This window comes from Ruditapes philippinarum, unplaced genomic scaffold (genome assembly GCF_026571515.1).
Source record: "Ruditapes philippinarum isolate M1 unplaced genomic scaffold, ASM2657151v2 ctg106_1_1_1_1, whole genome shotgun sequence".
In the NCBI taxonomy this organism is placed as follows: domain Eukaryota; kingdom Metazoa; phylum Mollusca; class Bivalvia; order Venerida; family Veneridae; genus Ruditapes; species Ruditapes philippinarum.
This window is the reverse complement of record NW_026860622.1, coordinates 363442-382500: the sequence shown is the minus strand read 5'-3', so window position 1 is coordinate 382500 and position 19059 is coordinate 363442. Positions and strand designations below refer to the sequence as shown.

The window sequence follows — 19059 nt, the reverse complement described above, 5'->3', positions numbered from 1 at the left end:
TCTGTAACAGCATGCTCAATTGTAAATTTCCTGTTACCATTGCAATTGGGGGACGTCTCAAAATTGCGAAAAATCACTATTTTGCATTGTTTTTTTCCAACATGTCCAAAATTTTCTTGGCGATGAGGGGGACTACCAGCCCCTTCAAACCCTCCTAACAGAAGGGGGCACATCTCCCTTCTGGCAACCCCCTGATGTACCATTTTGGTGGGGGGGGGCACGGAAAAGTAGTCACATTTTTAAACAACATTTCTGAAACAAAAAACAGTGTTTAGGATCTAAATAGGGCATTTTTTCACTGTTTGAGGCCTCAAAAGTGGGGGGGGGGGTGCAAAATGCCGTCAAAACACATCTATATGAGGGAAAAGGTTTAATGTAGTAAAGACTTAAAAAATCTTCTTTAAAAAAAAACAAAGAGCTAAAGCTTTGATATTAAGCTGAAACATCTTCTAGCAAGTGTCTATGAAGTTTGTTAAATAAAAAGCCATGGGGTCAAAATTTGTCCCTCCAAAGGGGTTATTGATTTTCCATATCTGAAAAGTAAAAACTTAAAGATAGATTTTTCTTACATGTATATAGCAAAAACTTAAAAAATCTTTAAAAAAAAAACAAAACTCAAAGAGCTGGTGCTTAAGAATTTAGCATGAAACATCTTCTAGTGAGTATCTACCAAGGTTGTTCAAATAAAATCCCTGTTCTCAAAATTGGCCCCACCCCAGGGGGGTCATTGATTTTCCAAAGCTTAGCCATAGCTTAGATATTTAGCATTTAGCATTCCTAGTGAGTGTCTACCAAGTTTGTTCAAATAAAAGCCATTAAAATTAGCCCCACCCTTGGGGACATTGGTTTTCCTCATATGTATATAGTTAAAACTTAGGAAATATTCTTTTAAAAACCCCAAAGAGCTAGGGTTTAGATATTTAGCAGTATTTAGTGTCTACCACTAAGGTTGTTCAAATAAAAGCCTTGGGGTCAAAATTGGCCCCACTGCATGGGTAGTTGATTTTTATGCCACTGCAGCATCTGCGATGCAGTGGCATATAGCGATTCACCTGTGTGTGTGTGTGTTTGTGTGTGTGTGCGTGTGTGTGTGTTCTATAGATTATATAGTGAACTTTAAAAATCTTCTTGTGAAAAACCACTAGTCCAATTTCAACCAAACTTGGCAGGATTGATCCTTGGGTGAAGGGCTTCCAAAGTTGTTCAAAGAATTTCATTCCATGGGGAAATCTGGTTGCCATGGCAACCAAAAGGAATTATAAGAATAAATTTAAAAAATCTTCTTGTAAAGACCCAAAAGGCCTAGAGCTTAGATATTTTGCATTAGGCATTGTCTTTTAGACCACTACCAAGATTGTTCAAATTATAGCCCTGGGGTCAAAATCGGCCCCGCCCCGGGGGTCATTGATTTTCACTACATGTACATATATAGTAAAAACTTAAAATACCTTCTTGTAAAGACCCAAAAGGCCTAGAGCTTAGATATTTTGCATAAGGCATTGTCTGGTAGACCCTTACCAATATTGTTCAAATTATAACCCTGGGGTCAAAATCGGCCTCGCCCCGGGGGGGTCATTGATTTTCACTATATGTACATATAGTAAAAACTTAAAATACCTTCTTTACCCAGATTATTCAAATTATAGTCCTGGGCTCAAAATCGGGGGTCAATGGTTTTCCTTATATGTATTTAGTAAAAACTTAAAGTAAAAACTTTAAAAAAATTTCTTCAAGCAATTGACAAATGCTAGAGGTTAGATATTTGGCATGAAACATTGTGTAGTGAACCTCAAATTATAGCCCTGGGGTCAAAATTGCCCCCGCCCCGGGGGTCATTGATTTTCAATTTATACATATAGTAAAAAATCAAAAAATCTTATTGTCTGAAGGTACAAGGCTTAGAGCTTTAATATTTGTTAAATGATATCATCTATAGGTACTCTTCCAAAGTTGTTCAAATTTTGCCTCTAGTGTCTAAATTAGCCCCATAGGTTTTCCTTGCATGTATATAGTAAAAACTTAAAAAAGTCATCTTCTCTAAATTTACAAAGGCTAGAGTTCAGATATTTTGCATGAAACATAATGTAGTGAACCTCTAGCAAGATTGTACAAATTATAGCCCTGGGGTCAAAATTGGCCCCACACCCAGGAGTCATTGATTTTCACTATGTACATATAGTAAAAAATTAAAAAATCTTCTTTTCTGAAGGTACAAGGCTTAGAGCTTTGATATTTGGTATATAATATCACCTATGGGTCCTCTACCAAAGTTGTTAAAATTATGCCCCAGAGGCGATAGCTTTCCTTATATGTATAAAGTAAAAACCTGAAAAATCTTCTTCTCTGAATTGAAAAATCTTCTTCTCTGAATTGACAAAGGCTAGAGGTTAAATATATGGCATGAGACTTTGCGAAGTGAACCTTTACCAAGATTGTTCAAATTATAGCCCTGGGGTCAAAATTGGTTCTGCCCCAGGGGTCATGGATTTTCATTATGTACATATAGAAGAAAAATAAAAAATAAAAATTTGTCTGAAGGTACAAGGCATAGAGCTTTGATGTTTGCTATATAATATCATCTATAGGTCCTATACCAAAGTTGTTCAAATTTTTCCCCCGGTGTCAAAATTGGCCCTGCCGGGATGCATTGATTCTCATTATGTACACATACTAAAAACAGAAAATAAAACAAATGTTTTCTGAATGGGAGCAAGCTACAGCTTAGATATTTGACTTAAAATGTTGTTTGGTGGACCTGTATCAAGATTGTTTTGAATTAAACCCTTGGGTCAAAAATTTTGCCTTGCCCAAGGGGAGAGTGACCTGCTTTCATGTCCTTTGATGTACATCAATGAAATTTTGACCATGTGCACAGTTTTAGTTGTAAAATTGAACTTTGATATCAGGTGACCTAGATTTTGATGATGTGACCTACTTTCTTGTCCTTTGATGTACAGCTATGAAATTTGAACCATGTGCACAGATTAAGATGTAAAGTGAACTTTGATATTAGCTGACCTGCAGATTTGGACAAAGTGTCTTACTGTGTTGTCCTTTGATGTAGTCATGAAATTTAGGCTGTGTGAAATATGACCTTCACCACCAAATTCACTAGACTCAAGTGCATTGATATATTCCTACTCTTATCTTTTATTGGATTAACAATAGATTTAACCACTAATCTGATAATAAGAATTAGACAGGTCAGAGATCTATGCATTATGACAATCTTCAAAAATATAAACAAAAAAAATCTGTTCCTACACTACTATTTAGTGTTGTATTAATGCGGTGGAATAGCATTTTTTCTCAAATGCAATCTTGTTTTTTTTTTGTTTTTTTTTAAATCATAACCCTATGTTCAAAATTGTGCAAGTAACATAGACTTATAAGAAAACACATTTAAATCTTTCTGTTAAAATATATGGCATAGAGCATACATTTGACATTCCCTAGCACTGGACCGCTTGTATATAATTATATAAATTATAGAAAACATGGCACCATTGAAACAAGAACTCTGTGAGTCTGATGTGTCGCCTTGTGAACAATATAGTTTAGGAGAAATGGCCGGGACAAAAATGAAATATGAAAATTAACAAAGGGCAATAACTCAAAAAATAAGAAGTGCAGAGCAGCATTTTCTGTGCAATGCACTTCTTATCAATAAGATCTATCATCCTATGAAGTTTCAAGTCTATAGCTTTTATAATTTATGAGAAATGGCCTTGACAAAAATAAAGTATGAAAATTAACAAAGGGCAATAACTCAAAATCTAAGAAATGCAGAGTACAGGTTCTTGTGCACTGCACTTCTTCTTAATGAGATCTATCATCCTATGAAGTTTCAAGTCCATAGCTTTTATACTTTAGGAGAAATGGCTCGGACAAAAATAAAGTATGAAAATGAACAAATGGCAATAACTCAAAAATAAGAAATGCAGAGTACTGGTTCTTGTGCACAGCACTTTTTTATGCTCCCCGAAAAATTTCGGGGGAGCATATAGTCGGCGCCTTGTCCGTCCGTCTGTCCGAGCCAACATTTGATTATTATGAGCTTCATTCCGTAGTTAAATAAAGAACATAAACTCATAAAATTCAAATTAAGAGCTATTTTTTTGCTTTTATGAGCTTATTTTGCTTATGGACGTTGGTCCAGGTGGTTTTATGAGCTCATTTGTCTCATAAACATCAAATTTTGGTACGTCCGTCCATTTTCTTGTCCGAAGCATAACTTGAAAACCCTTGGAGATAATTTGTTTAAACTTCATACAGTGGTAGAGGGCATTGAGGGGGAGTGCAGTGTCAAAGAACCATAACTCTATTTTGCCCGGTTTTTGAATTATCTCCCCTTATAGAAAAATCTTGTCCGGGGCATAACTCTAAAACTATAAGAGATATCAACATGAAACTTTGTAGGTGAATAGATCTCAATGGGTAGATGTGCAGTGCATAAGAACAATAACTCTTTTTGTCCTAATTTTGGAGTTATTGCCCTTTGTTAATTTCAACACTTTGAACTTTGTCTGGGGCATAACTCTAAAACTATAAGAGATATCAACATGAAACTTTGTAGGTGAATAGATCTCAATGGGTAGATGTGCAGTGCATAAGAACAATAACTCTTTTTGTCCCAATTTTGGAGTTATTGCCCTTTGTTAATTTTAACACTGAACTTTGTCCGGAACATAACTCTAAAATTATAAGAGATATCAAGATGAAACATTGTAGGTAGATAGATCTCATTGAGTAGAAGTGCAGTGCAAAAAAACCATAACTCTGTTAAGCCTCATTTTTGAATTATCTCCCCTTTTAGAAAAATCTTGTACTGGACATAGCTGTAAAACTATAAGAGATATCAACATGAAACTTTGTAGGTAGATGTATCTCAATGGGTAGATGTGCAGTGCACGAGAATCATAACTCTCTAACCTAACTAAAAATACAATTAAAAAACAAACAAACAACAATTTAACAACAAAGAGTGATAAAATGCATGCTTCAATCTGATTACAGGTTCAAGGTATGGGAACTGCTTTAAAAATTTTGTTTTCTGGAGATGGAATGGGACCACAGTCAATTGTTAAAGCTGGATTAAAAAACAAATTCCAACTTAGAAGAACAGAAATTGTTGCACTGTTTAATGCATTTGGCAGGTAAATATTGTTATCTTTTGTTATACCCCCGCACAACAAAGTTGAAGGGGGGTATACTGGAATCAGCTTGTCCGTCCGTCAGTCCGTCTGTCCGTCCGTCCGGCCGTCCGTCGGTTTTTTCTTGTCCGCCCAATAACTTAAGATTCCTTTGACCTACAGTCTTCATATTTGGCATGGAGGTTAGTCATGATAAGTAGATGACCCCTATTGATTTTGAGGTCACCAGGTCAAAGGTCAAGGTCACAGGGGCCTTGACTTCAAAAAGCTTGTCCGCCCAATAACTTAAGATTCCTTTGACCCACAGTCTTCATATTTGGCATAGAGGCAAGTCATGATTAGAAGATGACCCCTATTGACTTTGAGGTCACCAGGTCAAAGGTCAAGGTCACAGGGGCCTTGACTTCAAAAAGCTTGTCCGCCCAATAACTTAAGATTCCTTTGACCCACAGTCTTCATATTTGGCATGGAGGTTAGTCATGATTAGTAGATGACCCCTATTGACTTTGAGGTCACCAGGTCAAAGGTCAAGGTCACAGGGACTTTGACTTCAAAAAGCTTGTCCGCCCTATAACTTAAGATTCCTTTGACCCACAGTCTTCATATTTGGCATGGATGTTGATCATGATTAGTAGATGACCCCTATTGATTTTGAGGTCACCAGGTCAAAGGTCAAGGTCACAGGGACTTTGACTTCAAAAAGCTTGTACGCCCTATAACTTAAGATTCCTTTGACCCACAGTCTTCATATTTGGCATGGATGTTGATCATGATTAGTAGATGACCCCTATTGACTTTGAGGTCACCAGGTCAAAGGTCAAGGTCACAGGGACTTTGACTTCAAAAAGCTTGTCCGCCCTATAACTTAAGATTCCTTTGACCCACAGTCTTCATATTTGGCATGGATGTTGATCATGATTAGTAGATGACCCCTATTGATTTTGAGGTCACCAGGTCAAAGGTCAAGGTCACAGGGACTTTGACTTCAAAAAGTTTGTCCAACCATTAACTTTAGATTCCTTTGACCCACAGTCTTCATATTTGGCATGGATGTTAATCATGATTAATAGATGACCACTTTTGATTTTGAGGTCACTGGATCAAAGGTCAAGGTCACAGGGACTTTGACTTCAAAAAGTTTGTCCACCCATTAACTTAAGATTCCTTTGACCCACAGCCTTCATATTTGGCATGGATGTTGATCATGACTATAAGGTGACCCCTATTGATTTTGAGGTCACTGGGTCAAAGGTCAAGGTCACAGGGACCTTGACAAAAAAAAGCTTTTCTTCTCAATTGCCTAAGAATGTCCTGTCTGCAATGTATTGATTTTGACATTTTCACATTTGAAGCATGTAGAATACATAACTTAGCAATGCACTGGCTTAGTAACCTCAGATTTGGCAGGGAGGTTGTCCTTGAGCTCTAAATGGCCACTGTTGATTCTGACAAAGTGGTATGCGGGGGTATTCACGCCATGATAGTGGCAGTTCTAGTTTTACAAGATTATTCAGTGTGTATTGTTTGTATTGAATTATCAATCAGGCAGTTGTAAAGATCCATCTTCAGTGTTTCAGTTTTGAAAATGCTAGTTTACTAGATTGACTTATGGCAGTTGGACATTGAAGGTGGTTTACAAGTTGTTAACTAAAGGTGGGGATGAGGTATTCAATTTGAGTATATAGCAAACTTATGTGGAGAACTCACTTGGGATTGTTTTTGGACCCCTAGGATACTAAAAGTAGAAAAAAGTTTTCTAGTCAATAACTTTTGTTATCCCCTGCCGATGGAATCGAGAGGGGGGATATTGTTTTGGCATTGTCCTTCCTTCTGTAAGTCTGTGCTATTTAGAGAAGTAAGGGGCAATGTAATAGTAAACAGAACAAAAGAGAACAATAGAGTCCATTCCGTAATTATAGAAATGGCCCTCTATTAAACAAAAGAAAATAACAAACGAAATGGCTCCTGAGTCCATTTCAGTGGCATTTCCGTCTGTCCAAATATGTTTCTGCACTAGTTCTCTGCAACTACTGGCTGGAATTCAATGAAACTTTATGGGAACCTTCAAAACCAAGAGGAGATTGGCATATCATCACCTTGTTCCGGCCAGACCCTTTAACTCACCAGTTATAGCCCTTGATTATAGTAATGCAATATGCATATAGAGCAATAATCGTTTCTGCACAACTTCTCAGCAACTACTGGATGGAATTTAACAAAACTTTATGGGAACCTTCAATACCAAGAGGAGGTGTGCATATTGTTGCCTTGTTCCCGCCAGACCCTTTAACTCAGAGTTATGGCCCATGATTAGTTATGCAGTATGCTAATAGAGCAATAATTGTTTCCGCGAAGGATTTTAAAATAACTTGGAACAAATGTTTACCGCATTAAGATGACATGTTATGTGTAAGACCCATGTTCCAACGTCCAAGGTCAAGGTCACACTTATAGTTTGAAGGTACTTATGCTCATAAGAAGAGTTTGAAGGTACATATTAGTTTCCAAACTGTAACATTGTCATGTATTGAAGGATTTTAAAATAACTTGGCATAAATGTCTACCACATTAAGATGTTGTGTCACGTTGCAAGACCCTTGTCCCAAGGTGTTAAGTTTGCTATAAGTAGCACTTCATTTTACAAGAACAAGTTACTTTCATTCTCTTTATTTTCATAATACCTGCATGCTTAAAAAACCTTTTGAGGGGCATTCGTCACTTGTGTGACAGCTCTTGTCCTTTCATAATACCTGAGTGCTTAAGAAGCATTTTTGACATTTTCTGTGGTGAGGGGGGGTGCCTTTTGTCACTTGCTTGACAGTTCTTGTTTATATAATATAATGGTAAAATCATTTAAATTAACGTCATGTTATACCCAACGTCAATATCTCTAGGCATATTTTTTCTTCATCATGTAGGGTTCATTTCACAATTAGTATGAAATATACTGTAAAACTCTGAACATCAGACCCTCTGAAAACCAGAATCCTCTGAAAACCGGAAGATTTTAAAAGTCCCTTATTTTCTCCATATAAATTCATCGAAAAAATCCTTTAAATACCGGAACCTCCGAATTCCGAAAACCGGACGATATTCTGTGGCTACTAAAAATGCATAAATGATTTTCATGCATAGAAAATCCTCTTAAAATTGAAAAGAAGTTTTAAGTGTCAACTTTCTGTGTATTTCGATGTAGATTAAAATAAAATCTCAAAAGGTGTCTCATGTTCAATTACCAGTTAATGGTCAGGTGCTTTTTATCTATGCAGGTTGAGTGTAGGAAAAAAGCTCTCCCGTCCCGAAATAGCCCTCTCATGAAAATAACATGGTGGACAAAAGCCCTCCCGTGGCAATGCATATATGTTCTTTGTTTTATGCCACCACAACATCTGCCATGCGGTGGCATATAGCGATTCACCTGTGTGTGTGTTTGTGTGTTCTATAGATTATATAGTGAACTTAAAAAATCTTCTTGTGAAAAACCACTAGTCCAATTTCAACCAAACTTGGCAGAATTGATCCTTGGGTGAAGGGCTTCCAAAGTTGTTCCCATGCAGAAATCTGGTTGCCATGGCAACCAAAAGGAATTATAAGAATAAATTTAAAAAATCTTCTTGTAAAGACCCAAAAGGCCTAGAGCTTAGATATTTTGCATTAGGCATTGTCTGGTAGACCTCTACCAAGATTGTTATACCCCCACAAACGAAGTTTAGGGGGGGTATATAAGAGTCAGCTTGTCGGTCGGTCAGTCGGTCCATATAATGGTTTCTGGACGATAACTAGAGTTTGGAATGAGGTATTGTAATCAAACTTTGTATATAGCAACCTTATGCGGAAACCCTGGTTGGTATATTGTAGTTGGACCCCTTGGGATCAAGGTCATCGTTGATATAAATAGAACAATGGTTTCCGGACAATAACTAAGAGTTAGGAATGAGATATTGTTATCAAACTTGGCGTATAGCAAGCTTATATGAAGACCTGGGTTGGTATTGTATTTGGACCCCCTGGGGTCAAGGTCAAGGTCACCATTACTAAAAATAGAAAAATGGTTTCCGGACAATAACTAGAGTTAGGAATGAGATATTGTTATCAAACTTGGGGTATAGCAAGCTTATATGAAGACCTGGGTTGGTATTGCATTTGGGCCCCCTAGGGTCAAGGTAAAGGTCACCGTTACGAAAAATAGAAAAATGGTTTCCAGACAATAACTAGAGTTAGGAATGAGATACTGTAATCAAACTTGGGGTATAGCAAGCTTATATGAAGACCTGGGTTGGTATTGCATTTGGACCCCCTGGGGTCAAGATCACCGTTACTAAAAATAGAAAAATGGTTTCCGGACAATAACTAGAGTTAGGAATGAGATATTTTTATCAAACTTGGCGTTTAGCAAGCTAATATGAATACCTAGGTTGGTATTGCATTTTGGCCCCCTGGGGGTCAAGGTCAAGGTCACTGTTAGGAAAAATAGATAAATGGTTTCCGGACAATAACTAGAGTTAGGAATGAGATATTGTTACCAAACTTGGCGTATAGCAAGCTTATATGAAGACCTTGGTTGGTATTGCATTTGGGCCCCCTGGGGTCAAGGTCACTGTAACGAAAAATAGAAAGATTGTTTCCAGACAATAACTTGACTTAGGAATGAGACACTGTAATCAAACTTGGTGTATAGCAAGCTTATATGAAGACCTGGGTTGGTATTGCATTTGGACCCCCTGGGGTCAAGGTCAAGGTCACCGTTACTAAAAATAGAAAAATGGTTTCCGGACAATTACTAGAGTTAGGAATGAGATATGTTATCAAACTTAGCGTATAGCAAGCTTATATGAAGACCTGGCTTGGTATTGCATTTGGGCCCCCTGGGGTCAAGGTCAAGGTCACCTTTACGAAAAATAGAAAAATGGTTTCCAGACAATAACTTGACTTAGGAATAAGATACTGTAATCAAACTTGGTGTATAGCAAGCTTATATGAAGACCTGGGTTGATATTACATTTGGACCCCCTGGGGTCAAGATCACCGTTACTAAAAATAGAAAAATGGTTTCCGGACAATAACTTGAGTTAGGAATGAGATATTGTTATTAAACGTGGCGTATAGCAAGCTTATATGAAGGCCTCGGTTGGTATTTCATTTGGGCCCTGGGGGGTGAAGGTCAAGGTCACCGTTAGGAAATATAGATAAATGGTTTCCGGACAATAACTAGAGTTAGGAATGAGATATTGTAATCTAATTTGATGTATAGGATGCTTATATGAAGACCTGGGTTGGTATTGCATTTGGACCCCCTGGGGTCAAGGTCACCATTACAGTGTTACTAAAAATAGAACAATGGTTTCCGGACAATAACTAGAGTTAGGAATGAGATATTGTAATCAAACTTGGTGTATAGCAAGCTTATTTAGAGACCCCAGTTGCGATTACAATTATTGAAATATTTCTTTGAACACAGTTGATACTTTGTGTTCAAATTTTTCTTCAGACTACTTTTTTTAGCTCACCTGTCACAAAGTGACAGGGTGAGCTTTTGTGATCGCTTTTCGTCCGGCGTCCGTCCGTAAACTTTTACTTTAAATGACATCTATTCAAAAACCACGAAGCCAATTTCATCCAAACTTCACAGGAATGTTCCTTTGGTGGTCACCTTTAAAAATTGTTCAAAGAATTTAATTCCATGCAGAACTCTGGTTGCCATGGCAACCGAAAGAAAAAACTTTAAATGTCTTCTTTTAAAAAAAACCTAAGAGCTAGAGCTTAGATATTTGGCATGAAACATCTTCTAGTGAGTGTCTACCAAGTTTGTTCAAATAGAAGCCCAGGCCCCGTGTTCACTAAGAAAATATCAGGATCAGGATCAAGTGATCCTGATTTTATTTTCATTGTTTAATGTTACTAAAATTATTTGTATTTTGTTGAATTAAATTGTAAATATTCAAAATGTAAAAATATGCTGATTTGCAAAGAAAACAAACTATTTTGGGATAAAATCAAGAAATAACAAAACAAATACAAAAATATTTGGATCAAAATAAGGATCAATTTTAGGATCAGGATCAATATTTGGATCAACTGTGAAATGCCCATATCTTGCAAAATTAACAATTAATTTATTCTAAAATTTCATATACTTGCTATTTCAAGTCCAGTTTTATCAAATTTATAATCAGATATTTATCCATGAGGATAAACAATGAAGAATATCAGGGTTTTTAAATTTGATCCTGATCTTGATCCTGATCCTTAAATCTTTGTGAACACGGGGCCTGGGGTCAAAATTGGCCCCGCCCCAGGGGGTCATTGATTTTCCCTATATGCATATAGTAAAAACTTAAAAATCTTCTTTAAAAGAACCCAAAGAGCTAGAGCTAAGATATTTAGCATGACACATCTTCTAATGAGTGTCTACCAAGTTTGTTCAAATAAAAGCCCTGGAGTCAAAATTGGCCCCTCCCCAGGGGGTCATTGATTTTCCCTATATGCATATAGTAAAAACTTAAAAATCTTCTTTAAAAGAACCCAAAGAGCTAGAGCTAAGATATTTAGTATGAAACATCTTTTAGTGAGTGTCTACCAAGTTTGTTCAAATAAAAGCCCTGGGGTCAAAATTGGCCCCGCACCAGGGGGGTCATTGATTTTCCCTATATGCATATAGTAAAAACTTAAAAATCTTCTTTTAAAGAACTCAAAGAGCTAGAGCTAAGATATTTAGCATGAAACATGTTCTAATGGGTGTCTACCAAGTTTGTTCAAATAAAAGCCCTGGGGTCAAAATTGGCCCCGCCCCGGGGGTCATTGATTTTCCTTATATGTGTGTAGCAAAAATTTAAAAAACCTTCTTCAAAAAAATCCCAAATAGCTAGAGTTTAGATATTAAGCATGAAACATCTTCTAGTGAGTGTCTACAAAGTTTGTTCAAATTAAAGCCCTTGGGTCAAAATTGGCCCCGCCCCGGGGGTCATTGATTTTCCTTATATGTGTATAGCAAAAACTTAAAAAATCTTCTTTGAAAAAACCCAAATAGGTATAGTTTAGATATTAAGCATGAAACATCTTCTAATAAGTGTCTACAAAGTTTGTTCAAATAAAAGCCCTGGGGTCAAAACTGGCCCCGCCCCAGGGGTGTCATTGTTTTTCCTTATATGTGTATAGCAAAAACTTAAAAAAACTTTTTTGAAAAACCCCAAATAGCTAGAGTTTAGATATTAAGCATGAAACATCTTCTAGTGAGTGTCTACAAAAATTGTTCAAATAAAAGCCCTGGGGGTCAAATCTGGCCCTGCCCCAGAGGTGTCATTGTTTTTAATTATATGTTTATAGTAAAAACTTAAAAAATCTTCTTTTAAAAAACCCAATGAGCTAGAGGTAAGGTGTTTAGCATGTAACATCTTCTTCTAGAGTTTAGATATTAAGCATGAAACATCTTCTAGTGAGTGTCTAACAAGTTTGTTCAAATAAAAGCCCTTGGGTTAAAATTAACTCTGCCGGGGGGAGGGGGGGGGGGAGAGAAAGTCATTGTTTTTCCTTATATGTGTATAGCAGAAACTTAACATCATGAAACATCTTCTAATGGGTGTCTTAATTCCAAGTTTGTTCAAATAAAAGCCCTGGGGTTTAAACTGGCCCCGCTTCGGGGGGGCCTATATACAGGTGAGCGACATCAGGGCCATCATGGCCCTCTTGTTTCAGTTTTCTTAGAGTTATTGCCCTTGACTTAGTATAAATTTGCAATTTTCAACTTGTTCATGCATAACTCAAAAAGTATTTGACATGTAGGCCTGAAAGTTTACAAGAATGTTGGTCACCATGTGTACTGATGCACCTTTGGGTTCGCTTGTGGATATATGCACTTTGGGGTTTGCATGTGGATACAGTTAGTATTTGTAAAGTTTTCCCTTTACTCAGTAAAAGATTTTTATGCCCCCGCCATGTAATGGCCGGGGCATATAGTGTTACCCTGTTCCGTCATTCCATCCTTCCATCATTCCGTCATTCTGTCATTCCGTCATCATCAGTTTCCGTTCATTATCTTAGTAACGGTTGCACACATTCAACTCAAATTTGACATATGGATATGTCATGAGAAAATACAGGTCAAGTTCGAATTTGGTCATGGTTCGATGATTTTTGGCAGAGTTATGCCCCTTTTACTTTAAAATAATATGAAATTTTCAGTTTCCGTTCATTATCTCCCCAATGGTACAACACATTCAACTCAAACTTGACATACGGATATGTCATGATAAAATACAGGTCAAGTTCGAATTTAGTCATGGTTTGATGATTTTTGGCAGAGTTATGCCCCTTTTACTTTGAAAATAATATGAAATTTTCAGTTTCTGTTTATTATCTCCCCACCGGTACAACACATTCAACTCAAATTTGACATATGGATATGTCAAAGAAATGCGCAGGTCAAGTTCAAATTTGGTCATGGTTCAATGATTTTTGGCAGAGTTATTTACCTTTCACTTTGAAAATAATATGAAGTTTTCAGTTTCTGTTTATTACCTCCCCACCGGTACAACACATTCAACTCAAATTTGACATATGGAAAATAAAAATTGTTTTTGGAATGCCCAGGCCAAGTTCGAATTTGGTCATGGTTCAATGATTTTTGGCAGAGTAAAGCCCCTTTCACTTTGAAAATGAAATTTACAGTTTCTGTTCATTATCTACCCAACAGTGTTACATATTCAACTCAAATTTAACATATAGATATGTCAAAGGAATGGGCAGATCAAGTTGGAATTTGGTCATGGTTCGATGGTTTTTTGGCAGAGTTATGTCCCTTTCACTTTGAAAATGATATAGATACATCTTAGGAATAAGCAGTTTTAGTTTGAATTTGGTCGTGGTTCAATGATTTTGGACAAACTTATCTTTCTTGAAAAATTTTGAACTTTCAGTTTCAGCACTCATACTTTTGTGGAAATGTATGTAGCCATTATTTTGGCTACAAATATGAAATATATATTTATTTGCTATTTTCAAAAGGTTAAGACTGAATAATTTCAGTGCCTTGAACATTGTATGGAAATGGTTTGTGTTAACATTGAAAAGTTTTATGGGCTTTGAACTTAAACTGAAAAGTTTTATGGGCTTTGAACTTAAACTGAAAAAAATAATTTGTGCAAACAAATTTGGAACTAAATATTATAACATCTGAAATTTTGGCTGCATGTGGGGGAATTCGTGGCATGATGACACATTTCTAGTTAGTTTTCAACTTGCTGCACATGTAGCCCACATGTAGAGTCATAAGATTGACAAAACAGTGGAGTGTGGGGGCACCCGTGTCCTATGGACACATTTCTAGTTTGATCCTTGTCATGGAAAGTATTAATACTCAGGTGAGTGATGTCAGGGCCATCATGACCCTCTAGTTTTTATCTTCAGACCTTCATGTTATATTATGTTTTATGCATATTATATTGCATAATACATATAATCCAAATAAGGTACATGTTTTAGGTCCCACTAGCAGAATTTTTTTTATTTCCACAGGTTATCATCCAGTATTTATTCCATTGAACAATTCCGTATGCTGCTTAGATGACTGCAAAGGATTGCTGATTTCAGATCAAGTCAAGAATCCTCATTATTCTGCCCTACAATTGTGAAGATGAAATCATCAGATTTTGAAGCTATCAACACCAGCTGTTATCAAAATTTACATTTCTCTTCTAGAATGATGTAATAGAGTTTGTCTGAAGACATAAGTCTGAAGAAACATACATGCAGCTTTGACATAAGTTAATATTGGGATTTAAGGGTTTTTACATGTGAACAGTAAATGTGAATTAATCAAATTTAAGGAAATATACAAATGATAAGATTGTTACATATATTTTTATATGCCTGAAAGAATTTTGACGTATATTGTTATGCACCTGGTTGTCTGTCCATCCGCCCGTTTGTTAGCAGGTTTCTGTATTTGGTCTGTACCTTTAGAACCAGTGGAAGGGAATTAAAACTGCATGGCAGAAATGTTCACCATAATGAGAGCAGGTTTGACCTTTCTCAGTTTAAGGTCAAAGTCACACTTAGTAAAAACAAAAAAAGATATCTTCCTTAAAGAAAAAGAAACAACTAAAACAGCTTAAGCTTAGATATTTAGCATTAAACATCTTCTAGTAGGTGTCTACCAAGTTTGTTAATCCCTTCCAGAAAGCAGTGAGGGGATTATAGGACATAAAACTTTTGTGCCCGCTCAATAACATAACTTTTAAACCAGTGAAAGCTAATCTAATCAACTTGGCTCTAGTGATAACCAATAATTGGGTTGCTACTCATAAGGTCAAGGTCACACTTAATGGTCAAATGTTAAAAAGTCAACATTTCATGTCCGCTCCATAACTTTTAAACCACTGAAATTTTTTTTAAATAACTTGGTACAAGTGATCACCATTATAAGGCAATGTGCAGAGCTCTTTAATTGAGTTACTTCACCCAAGGTCAAGGTTACACTTTAATTTCAAGTGTTAAAAAGTCTACAATTTGTGTCCTCTCCATAACATTTTAACCGCTGAAATTTTATTTAATTATCTTAACACTAGTGATTATCCTTATAAGAAGATGTGCACTGTGCAATAATTGAATTGCTACCCCCAAGGTCAAGGTCGCACTTAAAGGTCAAGTGTTTAAATGTCTACTTTTTGTGTCTGCTCAATTACATTTAAACTGCTGCAATGTTTTTAAGATAACTTCGCAGAAATAATTGCCATCATGACACCATGTGCAGAGCACAACAATCAAGTCATTACCCTCAAGGTCAGGGTCACACTCAAATGTCCAATGTTAAAACATCTAGTTTTCATGTCCGTTCTATAAGTAATTGACAAAAAAATCAAAGGTTTTAAAATTACTTGGCACAAATGATCCCCACCATAATCTGCAGGTTGCTTCCCTCGAGGGGAATCCAGGTTGCTACCCCCAAAGTCAAGGTCACACTTAAAGATCAAATTATAACATTTTCCTGTCTATTCCTTAACTATTTAAATACTGAAAAGTTTTTAAAATGACGTTGCACAAATGGTCACCATAATGAAATGATGTGTGGAGGTCTAGGTCACACATAGATGTCAAAAGATAAAAGTCAACAATTTTGTATCCTCTTCATAACTTTTTAACTACTGAATTTTTTTAATTATATTGGCATAATTGATCACCATCATCACCTACAGAGGGCTTTAAAGTGACAAAGTACCGGTATTATAAGTTATTACTAAATATCCATGGAACAGCAATTTTGCTTTAAGCATGATACAACGAAATACGTAAGAAACTTGTCAATATATGAAGTCTTAGTCCAAAACCTTGACCTACAATTCAAACAAAATAATATGATCTACAAAGGTATCCTTCTGAAAATGGAAAATAATTGGTAAAGAACTGAAATAGACTTTTGTATAGACTTTTATGATGAGCAAAATTTAATGTGCTTATGGCACAACATCAAGGTTATGGTTGGAAATAGGTCAAGAATTACATATTTTCGTGTCTGCTGCGAAAGGGAATTTAGCTGTCTTTCAGACTGCCTTGTTCATATTAAAGCCCTGAGGTCAAAATTGGCCCCGCCCAAGGGGTCATTGATTTTCCCTATAATTTTTTATATAGTAAAAAAACAAAACAAGAAATTCAAATACTCAAAGAGCTAGAGCTTTTATATTTAGCATCACACATCTTCTAGTTGATGTCAACCAAGTTTGTTCAAATATAAGCCCTGGGGTCAAAATTTGACCACAAGGGGGTAATTGATTTTTCTTAAATGTATTTAGGAAAAACATATAAAAATCTTCAAAATACCAAAGAGCAAGAGTGACATGGTGAGCTTTTGTGATCGCAATTCGTCCGTCGTCCCTCCGTAAACTTATTTAAACTTATTTAAACAACATCTCCTTAAACCGCTATGCCAATGTCATCCAAACTTAACAGGAATGTTCCTTCGGTCGCCACCTTTGAAAATTGTTTAAAGAATTGAATTCCATGCAAAAACTTAAAAATCGTATGAAAAGGTCAAATACCTAGAGCTCAGATATTTAGCATCTCCTACAAAGTTGTTGTGTTTTTTTTTTTTTCAAATAATAGCCCTGAGGTCAAAATTGGGCTCCAATGGGCAATTTCTTTTCCTTTTAATTATATAGGAAAAGCAAAACAAAATATTTGAAAAAACGCCAAAGAGCTAAGCATGAGACATTTTATTGTGGATGTCGACCATGTTTGTTTATGGAAAGCATTGACTTTCTTATGAAACGTTGTTGTGTCACTCTTTCTTTATAAAATGTGCATTCATGAATATATTATGTGGATGCATCCTTATATGAATTCAACTGAACAATATATGATGTCAATGTGTCTTAATATGATGTCGGCAATCATTATACGATGTGCATTTATGAATATATTATGTGGTAGCATCATTATATAAAATTAATGTCATTTTTTCAATATATTATGTCAATTTTCATTATACGATATGAATGTTTTATTATATGATGTGCATTTATTTATATATTATGTGGTAGCATCATTATATACTGTCAACTTATCAATATATTATGTCAATCTTTCATTATACGATATGAATGTTTTATTATATGATGTGCATTTATTTATATATTATGTGGTAGCATCATTATATACTGTCAACTTATCAATATGTTATGTCAATCTTTCATAAGACGATGTGAATCTATTATTACACGACCGCTGCTTTATATGAAGTGCAACATCATTATATCCTGGCTTTTGTCATTTTTGAACGCCACCGTTCGTGGCGGGGACCGTCTATATCACAACAGTTTAAGTACACGTGATAAAATCTCAAGACTTGAGGGAATCCCGGGCGGTTCTAAACTGCTGACGATTTGTTGACTCTATATAAAGACGATTCTACATTATATACAGTTGTTTTGACTCTATATAAGAATGGTTCTACATAATATATTCATTAATGCACATCGTATAATGAAAGATTGACATCATATAAGGACACATTTACATCATATATTGTTAAGTTGACTCTATATAAAGACGATTCTACATAATATAGTGTTGTTTTGACTGTATATAAGAATTGTTCCACATAATATATTCGTAATTGCACATCATATAATGAAAGACAGACATCATATAAAGACAGATCGACATAAGATACTGTTGGTAGACTCTATATAAAGATGGTTCCACATAACATATTCATTAATGCACATCGTATAATGAACGATTGGCATCATATAATGACACATTTACATCATATATTGCTAAGTTGACTCTAATATATTCATAACTTCACATCTTATAATGACAGACTGACATCATATAAGGACATATTGACATAATATATACTTATTTTGACCTTATATAATGTCAATTCCACATAATATATTCAAAAATGCATATCGTATAATGATATATTGACATCATATAAAGACACATTAACATCTTGTATATTGTTCAATTGACTATAGATCAGGATGGTTCCACATAATATATTCATGGTTTACATTGTATCAGGAAAGGTTGACTTAATATATTGCTATTATGCCTAAAAATGTTTAGGTTTATAATTATAAGACAGTCAAGGCTTTCCATATTGTTCATATGAAAGTCGAGGCTTTCCATATTGTTCATATGAAAGCCCTGTGGTCAAAATTGTCCCATCCCAGGGCTCAATACATGTATGTGTATAGTAAATAAAATAATTTCTTCTCTAAATCTACAAGAGCTGAAGCTTATTATCCCCCGCCGATGGAATCGGGAGGGGATATAGTTTTGGCGTTGTCCGTCCGTCCGTCCATCCGAATTTCGTTTCCGGAGTAGTTCTCTGCAACTACTGGCTGGAATTCAACGAAGCTTTATGGGAATCATCAATATCAAGAGGAGATGCACATATCGTCAG

At 35.8% G+C, this 19059-nt stretch overlaps 1 long non-coding RNA gene across 1 annotated transcript in view; it reads left to right on the top strand.

The window, feature by feature from the left end:
* The window catches only part of LOC132712815 (uncharacterized), a 23032-nt gene extending 5128 nt beyond the window's left edge, over positions 1 to 17904 (top strand). Inside the window, exons 2-3 of the long non-coding RNA XR_009623361.1 lie at positions 5017 to 5156; positions 14664 to 17904. This is a non-coding gene — a long non-coding RNA (uncharacterized LOC132712815). The remainder of the gene's footprint in view (positions 1 to 5016; positions 5157 to 14663) is intronic.
* Positions 17905 to 19059: the final 1155 nt, after the last annotated feature.